Source organism: Xenopus tropicalis, chromosome 3 (assembly GCF_000004195.4).
Source record: "Xenopus tropicalis strain Nigerian chromosome 3, UCB_Xtro_10.0, whole genome shotgun sequence".
Lineage (NCBI taxonomy): Eukaryota > Metazoa > Chordata > Amphibia > Anura > Pipidae > Xenopus > Xenopus tropicalis.
In genome coordinates, this window is record NC_030679.2 from 93,117,065 (window position 1) to 93,127,146 (window position 10,082).

Sequence of the window (10,082 nt, forward strand, 5' to 3'; positions counted from 1 at the left end):
CACTCCCCTTTTTTTAAACCACATCCACTTCAAACCACACCTATTTTATCACAATGGTGGTAGTGCAGCAAAAACCCAAATGCTTGGTCCTTACTGCGGGAATATCTACCATCATTCATATGTAAAAGAATTATATTATGTCATATTAAGATATACCCTTAAATCCATATGCCTCCTCCTCCCCTGTGGATAGCACAGCAACCCCCAGCACATAATTACACACCTTAGGGACCATTTAAAGGCTATTTCCAACTGCTAACAAACTATCAGAACAAATCCCTGCCATGTTCACCTCCCACAGGCAGCATAGGGCAGGCAGAGTATGGCACACACAGGCATCTCTCTGCCTGCCCTACCCTGCCTGTGTGTACCATACTCTGCCTGCCCTACCCTGCCTGTGTGTGCCATACTCTGCCTGCCCTACCCTGCCTGTGTGGCCATTCTCTGCCTGCCCTACCCTGCCTGTGTGTGCCATACCCTCCCTGCCCTATGCTGCCTGTGTGTGCCATACCCTCCCTGCCCTATGCTGCCTATGTGCCATAATCTGCCTACCCTATGCTCCCTGTGTGTGCCATACACACAGGCAGCATAGTCCGGGCAGTACCTACAATGTCTGAGGTGTGAACAATGGGGGTGATTACAGCCTGAGCCTGAGGTGTGAACAATGCAGTGGTTGAACAATGCAAGGATTAAAAGGTGTGAACAACACAGGGGATTACATGTTTAGACAATACAGGGGGATTACAGCCTGAATCTGAGGTGAGAACCATGCAGGGGGCCAGTTAATCTCAGTACTGATACCATTTAAAGCTTACACAAAGGTAAGCCATCAAAGCAGCCAGACAGGTGGGGGGCCACACAGAGGGGGGCCGCCAGTTGGACAGCACTGCTATATGACATTACTGGATAACCTACCAAAAGAACACACATATGTAAAATCAAGTCATTCAAAAGAAGACTAAGGGGCACATTTACTAATCCACGAACATCCGAAAAGCGTCCGAATGCGTTTTTTTCGTAATGATCGTGATTTTGCGACTTTTCCGCGAATTGTCGCAAATTTTTCAAGCGCTCAATTTTAAAAACTCGCGACAATTTGCGAAAGTCGTAATGGCTATGAAAAAGTCGCGACAATTCACGAAAGTAATAATGGCTATGAAAAAGTCATGACAATTCACGAAAGGCATAATGGCTATGAAAAAGTCACAACAATTCACGCAAGTCATAACAGTTACGAAAAAGTTGCGACAATTTACGAAAAAGTTGTAACGGCGACGAAAAAAATTGCATAAAATACAAAAAAGTCGTAAAATGTTCGTTTTCCAATCCGAATTTTTCTCATTCGGATTCGTGGATTAGTAAATCAGCCCCTAAGTGTGGACTGTGACCCAGATTTACCTTTGCACCTTGCCCTTGGCAGTTTTTGTTTTGTCTTTCTGGCCTTTCCATATACCTTAGTCTTGGCTGTCCCAAAGATATCAGTAAGATGAAAAGAAACAACCAAAGGATATGCTAGAGAAGAGTAAAGACTGTGCTAGAAATGAGCTATGCTAGACAACACTTAGAGGCAGATTTATTAATGTTGAAGTGTGGTTTTTTTTTGACAATTCAAATTTGTTGCACAATTTAAGTGCATAAAACCTGAAAACTCTCATGTAAAACTTTGCCTTCTAAAAGCTTGCGGGTTTCTGTAGAAGTCAATGGGAGTTTTCCCAGGCAAAGTCAAACCATATTTTTAATTCAAGATATTTGAGATTTATTTGAGTTTGTAAACTCGAAAATTTTAGGTATTTAAGTTATTTTAATTGCACACTAATAAATAAGCTAGCATTCCATGGGTATGTTTATTTAGAAAAACAAACTTGAATTCGCAAACTGGAAAACTGAAAAATATGTCCATTAAAGGGGTTGTAGAGAATACTATTCTGAGACAATTTGCAATTGGTCTTCATGTTTTATGGTTTGCAGTTTTTAAATTATTTAGCTGTTTGGTCAGCAGCTCTCCAGTTTGGAATTTAACCTTGCAACCAGGCAGTGGTTTGCATGAGAGACTGGAATATAAATAGAAGAGGGATAAATAGGAAGATAAGTAATAAAAAGTAACAATGACAATAACAGAGCAATAGTTTTTTTTGTCTGCTGGGGTCAGTGACTCCATTTTAAATCTGGAAAGAATCAGAAGACCAATTGAAAAGTTGCTAAGAATAGGCCACTCTTACACGTACTAAGTTAACCTGAAGGTGAACCACCCCTTTCATATTTTGCCAATGATGTGATAAGTAAGGCCTTTGGTGAGAAGTAGTGATGAGCGAATTTTTTCTTCAGGCATGGATTCGCAGAGAATTTCCACATTTCGCCATTGCGCATCAAACATGTTTCACTAATTTTCTGGTCGTTTCGTTAATTTTACAGCGAAGTAAAACAGGATAGATTTGCTTATCACTAGTTAGAATTGAAAGGTAAGCTAAAGACTGTGTTGGAGATAAGTGTGGGTTTGGCTTATGAAACCTGATGGTTGTGCCAGTGAGCAGTGTGGTTTGTACAGTAGAAAGGTGATGGCTGCACTGGTGAACAGGGCTGGAACTAGGGGTAGGCAAAAGAGGCAGCTGCCTAGGGTGCAACGACTGGGGGGCGCCAGTGAGGAGCCTCTCCTGCCTACCTCTCTAGTCTGGGCTCTGTTGCGCTTCGCATCGCACTCCCCTGCCGAACTGCGCATGCGCGCCAAACACACATGGGGGGGCTTTGGTCGGGGGGTGATGCGATACAAAGTGATGCACAGGTGAAGAACAGGTGACCATACACTGGGCAATGCTTGTCATTATCTGATAGATACCAAACAAGTAGGCGTCCAAGGTACAACCACCATTCTGTTGTTCCATTCCTTCAGGCTGTGGCTCACCTTAATTTCCTAATCTGTCAATGCAGCATGCAGCACCTAATCAAAAAACTAACCAACATCTATGATAAAAAGATACTGGTTGGAACTGTCTGCATACACATACCATTTCATACACTTGGTTTCATGCAATATTATCGGTACATGTGTGGTCAGCTTAAAAGTTGTACAGTGGAGTAAGGGCGAAGACAGCCCAGGCATTTAGTGCCTACGATTTTTTAAATACCCCAGTTGTAACAGTGCACACAACCACAGCGACTTATCTCCATACACAAATATACAAGTCACCATGTGCAAACTGCACTACGTGGGGGACTAGTCATCGTGACTTTTGCGGGGGCGATTAGTCGTCGCAATTAGATTTTAAAAATTGTGGTGACTAATTGACCCGCTTGGCTTCGCCCCAAGGGTTGTGTTTGACAATGGCATTTAAGGAGAGGTGATGGTATAGCTGTTGAGGAAGCTGTGAATGAAGGACCAGGTACACTGTCAGTGATTACAGCGTGTGTAGTGTAAGGCACAGCAAAAAAGGCTGAGACAAAAAGAAGTGAAGGCTGTGCTAGAGATATGTGGGCAGTCTAGAGTAGAATAAGTAAGGGGCTAAAAATGAGTAGCTATAACTGAGAGGACTAAGTTGTCCAATGGGGAAAGAAAAGAGGAGTGAGGATTTAAATGGAGAACATGATCCACTGTGAGTGTGGGGGTTGCACTGGACTGGAAAGCAGAGTGTACTGTGCTTCAGTGGACTGAGGGATGCACTGAAAATTAATAAGGTTTCTATTGGACATGTGCAAATGATATATTGGTTGCCTTAACTGACTGTGATGAAAAACAAGGGATATGATGTACCACAAGGAAGATACATACTATAAAAGAGAAGGCAAAATATGTGACCTATGAAGTTGGAAGAAAGAAGACAAAGCCAATGGCTTTTAAAATAAATTAGTTTAAAATGCAAGAGAAATGAGTAGGTTAGTAGAGGAATACATGATGACCAGGAACAGGACAAGAAAATGCAAGTGATTGTAACTACGTAAAAAGAGAATAAAAGATGTATGAGTAAACAGTTAAAAAAAAGAAATTGACAGAAAAGGTGACTGCAGATAGGGACTGAGAAATATCATGATAGTACAAAGCTGTAAGGTAATGGACCAAGGCCAAGAGGAAAGATTAGAAAAATACAGGCTAGACTAAAGCATCATTCTTCACCAGGCCTCTTAAACATGTCTGTCACCATCACAAGGAAATGCATTAACTTTAGCATCCTGGCTCATTTGTCTGGTCTGCACCACTGGGAAACTAAAGGAACAGAAAGCATTAAAAGTGGCATAAACAACACAATCAAACACACTCATTCTACGCACTTTAGAATATATTTGGGAAATAGAGATTGTTTAAATGTCTATATAACACTGTGGTTTTTTCTTGGCACAAAATGTTAAAATAATTTAACTGGGGGCCAGATGTACTCCAGGTCTTTCTAAGGATTCCATAGCATCCTTAGTATCGAGTCGACATTTGATTATTATCTTGTTTTATTGGCTCACAAAATTGTAAATTGTTGGGCAATGCTAATGACAGGCAATGAGTTCTATGTAAATGTTAATATCCGCCTTCATCCATATCATTAATTTATAATTTATGCTATGATAATCTGGTGCAATTGGTAATGATTCCACCTCATGTTTATTCACACTGCCAATTCTTTCTGTGAACTACACTCTAATGTGGATCTTACCCTTTTCCTTTAGATCAAAAAGTGAAGGCAAATATAACTACTATGTTTGGAGAGATTTTAATCCTTTTAGATAAGATTATAGAAAATTAGAGACCTAAGAATTCATTTACCAGAGTAGCGCTATTTTGAAAAATGCAAAATTTGAACAAATGTTTTTTTTCACCACAATAAAGAAGTTTCCCCAAAATTCCACTGTAATAGAGTGTGCTGCAACTTGCTTTCCGCTCACCAAGACTGCAATTTAAAATTTGGTTTGGTAAAATGAGCGCACATTGTGGCATATATTCTTTTTAACTGCATTAGTTTGCACAAATGGCATCCTCTCCAACATGGGGCATTAATGGTATTAGGGTGTAATTGCTTAGACACAAGTCAGGAACATGTGTTGGCGCAATCTGCTAGGGGGACCCTGGAACTACCAGCTCTACAAGGTGTTAAGGAGGATGCAGAGATGCAAATACCATTGTGCATTGTTTCATACCTGTTCTTTCTTATGTATATGATGCATATGATGTATAAAGTTGAATATATTCTAAATATCTCCTAAAGGGAGAAACCTTGCATACAGTACTCCTGGGGTTGGTCCAGTTTTGCTTATATCAGTGCTGTCCATTTTATTTCATGTAGTGGGCTGATTATTTCTCATATAGCAAGTTAGAGGGTCAGATTAAATTAAAATGATGTCATATTGAGAAGTCTATGGAGAATTTGAGCAGGCTGAGGGCCATAAAAGTCCTTTAGAGGGCGGCATCTGGCCCACAGGCACCCACACATTACTACTTCATGCCAAACTGTCTTTAGACCACTTTCTTGAGAAACATGTGCAGCTATAGGTCTGATGATATTCTTTTTTTTTCACACACACACACACACACACACACACATATATATATATATATATATATATTAAATCTGTTCCATTGTAAACCACTCCATTTAGATGTCAACAAATTTCCTTAAATAAATGTACACATAAATAAATACCCAGATAGATTTGAATACAGTAGCCAGCACAGTATAAACACAAGTACTGCTTAATGGCCTGTCACAATAATGTATGAATACACAGTACCTCTCTTCTATATTAACACACATGCAACTCGCTTGTACCAATATGTGTGTCAGGCAGTAAGATACTGCGCAGAGCAGCACCATGATAAATGGAACCACAGGATACACACTGAAACAGTATGTTACAGGCCTGCGCTATACGTACATCTAGGGAGCACCCATGGCAAGTATATAGCACCAAATGCATTTACTAAAGATGAACAGATACTATTACTGACTGAAAAAGAAAAACTTGTGTAAAAGAGAAAAGCAACATTAGATATACTTTTGTACAATATCAGTGTAAATGTAATGTGAAAATTCTATATAATCTATAAGGCAGTGTAAATGTTGAGAAAGAGAAGGATGCCAGAAAATGAGCCACAGACAGAAAAGAGCAGCAACATAATGCTCAAACCTCTCTTCCCTGTTGGTTGCTTACTTGGGGTACCTAACCTGGGCTCCTCTGCCTGTGCAATTACAAATTCCACCTTCAAAGGAGAAAAGCAGGTTTGCTGTTCCATGTTTATGTGGAGATATAGGGAGAGCAAGGTTTGAGCAGGCAGAGCCCCGCACACACCCCATGTCCAGCCTGAGATATCCCGGCCCAGGTACAGGCGCACAAGACAAACAAGAGCAGAGCGCACTCACCTTATCTCAGCAGCACATCACATGGGACTGCTCGTCTCTCCTGGGGCGGCCAGGGCTGCTGTCTGTCAGGTGCTGCGGTCGGGACTATTGTTTGTACGCCTTTGCCTACAGCCGTGCGCTCCTATTTGCCCCTGAAGGTATGTAAGCCCTGTACATGTGTGTGCAGCTCATCCCTGTGCATGTGTGCTGATGTCGGCACTGGGACAGTTCTAGTGTGAGTTGTTAGCTGTAGAAAAGCCTGCGGTGCCCCCAATAAGTCTCTCACTCCCGTGTGTGGAGCCGACTGCACAGTTCAGTACTTGCATCCTCCGTACCCGCAAAGTCAGATACCCCCCCAGTCCATGGCAGACACCCAAACCCCACTCCTCCTGAAAATAGGAAATCCAGCTGGCGACACCAATCCTGGTGCGGTGGTGGGGGAGTACGTGCTCCCTATCTCTCCCTCCAGCTGTCACTGCTCCCCCTCCTCCAGACAGCGAACCCCCAAATGCAAAACAACCCGCTTCCCTGGCGAGGATGAGGGAGCAGATAAAGCAAAGCTTATCGCAAGGGGTTTCTCATGTCTTTAACCCTCACACAAATCTGGCGTCGGTGATGCTCAGAGAGATGCCTTCTCTGTGTGTCCTTGCGAGCAATGCTATGCTGATTCAGAGCCTCGCCTCCCTCCCTATCTCATCCTCTATCTAGCAGACTGGCCCGCCCCTCCCAGCAACTGCTGACTGCAGAGATGTTGCCTTTCATTGCCCTGTGCATTATGGGCTATGTAGTCCAGTGATTTACAGTGTCTTTTGGGGAGTCTTAATAAGAGGTCCCCCCATATTTTTATCGTTCACAAAAAGAAAAAGCATTGTTTTCTTTTGAGGGTTTACAGAAAATTCGCAGATCTAAAAACCTTCCTTGTTTAATTGCGAGGGATTCTGGGCTCCCCTCTTGCCTATTGTGGAAGAGCAATGCATTGTGGGTCTGTACCGCTTGCTCCTGGATTTGCAATTCTAGGTCAGAATCTCCCCCTCTTCTGGATTTGCAGTGTCAACTGCACTGTGTTGCCCAGCTGAGCTCTCTTCCAATTTCATTACTTAAATGCTGGACAATCCATATATTATGGTGATGGGATGTGGGATTGTTATGGCTCTTCTGGCTAAGAGACTCATTTTTACTCGATAATAAGAGTTGCTGATGCTGCATTTCTAATAAATTCTGTGAAGTGTTCTGTTGAATGTGCATATTTTAGGCATTCTTGTGTGCAGCTCTAACTATTTTGTCCTGTCTCACTTTTCACTCTAATGTTGATTATTGTTCCAATCTAACTGTACTGATTTATTGTCTTATGGATATGTAACACTAATTATTTCTCATTCCTACATTAACAATCTCATTTTCTGGGTGAACAACCCTTATTTCAGAGAATGCTTTTTGTATCTGCATACTCTCCACCATCATATTTTCTGAATTGACAATCAAAATTGTACAGATGTGGTTCACTGGCTCCTTAAAATTTACACCATATAGCCACACCTGGATTTGGTACCACGAATCAGCTACCAGCAGAGGCTGGCTTGATCAGGCATAACTAAGGAGCTTTGATACCCACAGAAAGCCCTACAAACCTTTACCCCCTGTCTGGCAGATTTAACAAGCCTCTGTTCACTTGGGTCTGGAATCAGCCATGTGTAAAAGTCTCACAACCTGGGATGCCCTGCTCTAAGCCCTGGCTGAGTCATTCCATGTTAGGGTGTGAAAGCCCACATAAGGGTGACTAAAGGCGGCTATACACAGTGGGAGCTGCTCATTTGGCGAGGGCACCAAACGATCATCTCCCTATATATGCCAACCTATGGTGGGTGATATTGGGCTAATTTCATCTTTTGGCCCTAGGGCAGGTGGGAGGGTATATGGGCCGTCGGACCCATGACAACATCAACGTGCTGATTTGGTCCCCAATTGTCAGGAAAATCAAACCTGCCCAATTGAGATTTGGCCAATTTTACACCAGATAATGGTTGGGTAGGCCAGTTTGGGGTGCCCACACACAGGCAGATAAGCTGCCGAATCGGTATGATAGTCAGCTCTTTTGACTAAGAGTTAGATTTTTTTTGGAGCACCAATTTTGACTGGAAGTTTATCCCATTGCCTCTAGGACTAGAAGGATTCTGTTTTGGTCAGTATAGGACTTTTATGTGTTTTGTGTTCGGGGGGGGGGGCAAAGAATGGGGTTGGCCTCGGGATGCCCGGATTAAATCAGGCGCTGTCTAAGAGAACATTAGCCCTAGTGTGTAACTATGTGCCTCAGCCCCCTGCATACTGTTTCACCATTTAACTGGTAGGGAGAGTGTGTTTGTCAGTTACATAAACCTTTTAAAGGAACAGTAACACCAAAAAATGAAAGAGCTTTAAAGTAATAAAAATATAATGCACTGTTGCCCTGCACTGGTAAAACTGGTGTGTTTGCTACTGTAAAACTACTATAATTTATATAATAAGCTGCTGTGTAGCCACGGGGGCAGCCATTCAAGCTGGAAAAAAGGAGAAAAGGCACAGGATACATAGCAGATAACAGATAAGTTCTGTAGAATACAATAGTGTTTTATCTGTTATCTGCTATGTGCCTGTGCCTTTTCTCCTTTGAATGGCTGCCCCCATGGCTACATAGCAGTTAATAAATAAATTATAGCAGACTTTCTGAAGTAAACACACAACTTTTACCAGTGCAGGGCAGCAGCACATTATATTTTAGTTACTTTTATACACTTTCATTTTTTGGTGTTACTGTTCCTTTAACTACTAGAGTGCTTGGAGTGCTTGGTATCTCTCATTGCCAGTGGGAAGTAAAGCTGGCCATACACGTGGCGATCCGACGATGTTTCGTACGACCATCGGTCGCACGAAACATCGTCAGATCCGCCACACACCATTCAGGGCTGAATCGGCAGGTAAGGAGGTAGAAACAATAGGATTTCTACCTCCTTCTGCCGATTCAGCTCTGAAGGGAGAATTTTGGTCAGGCGCCTTCTATGGCGCCCGATCAAAATTTTCTAACCTGGCCGATCGACGAGCCGACCGATTTCAGCAGCTTCCTGCGACATCGGTCGGCTCGCTGACATACCATACACGCACCGATTATCGTACGAAACGAGGTTTCGTACGATAATATCGGTGCGTGTATGGCCACCTTAAGAGAGTGGTGGCAGCAAGTTTTGTATGAGTTTTGTGGGTGTTGGTTGGTCTTTGGGGTGCCGTGACACTAGTCTCACCTGTGTGCAAGGTGTGTGAGAACCTGTGACTCCTATAGCCGCACCTTCAGGTCACGTAATTGGTGGTGTAATTGTGACATGGGGAAATGAGAAGTTGTAATTAAATATTTCTAGAATTACAGCGATCCAGAGAGCCAAATATCAATGATTTTGGGTACAGTCAACAATTGGGGTATGCAGGCTTAATGTTTTTTAAGTTAGAATGAATTGACAGGTGCAGAAATAGGAACAATTGAAAAAAATATGGAATAACTGCTAGAATAAAATATTACAACTTACAAGAAACCACATACTGTTCTTAGTCTAATTGCATTTTATGTTTATTCAGCATTATGAAGTATAACTCATTTCCATGCCTTTTCTTTAACCTCATTCTCTGTCTCTTCTTCTCCCTTCCATTTATTAATTTTTGTTCTGTTTCTTTTAGGAAGGGGCACCAGATTTATAATAATTACAGAATGTGGTTAATATATACATATTTATATATACTGATATA

The 10,082-nt window shown here is 42.1% G+C and overlaps 1 protein-coding gene across 5 annotated transcripts in view; it reads right to left on the reverse strand.

Annotated features, from left to right (window-relative positions):
* Positions 1 to 7,076, reverse strand: part of lingo1 (leucine rich repeat and Ig domain containing 1) — a 139,290-nt gene extending 132,214 nt beyond the window's left edge. For 4 of the 5 annotated variants that reach the window (XM_012965856.3, XM_012965852.3, XM_012965854.3 and 1 more), the window contains exon 1: positions 6,336 to 7,076. The gene's annotated coding sequence lies outside the window, so the exon portion shown is untranslated. The remainder of the gene's footprint in view (positions 1 to 6,335) is intronic. The other variant, NM_001100249.1, reaches the window with a different exon arrangement.
* Positions 7,077 to 10,082: the final 3,006 nt, after the last annotated feature.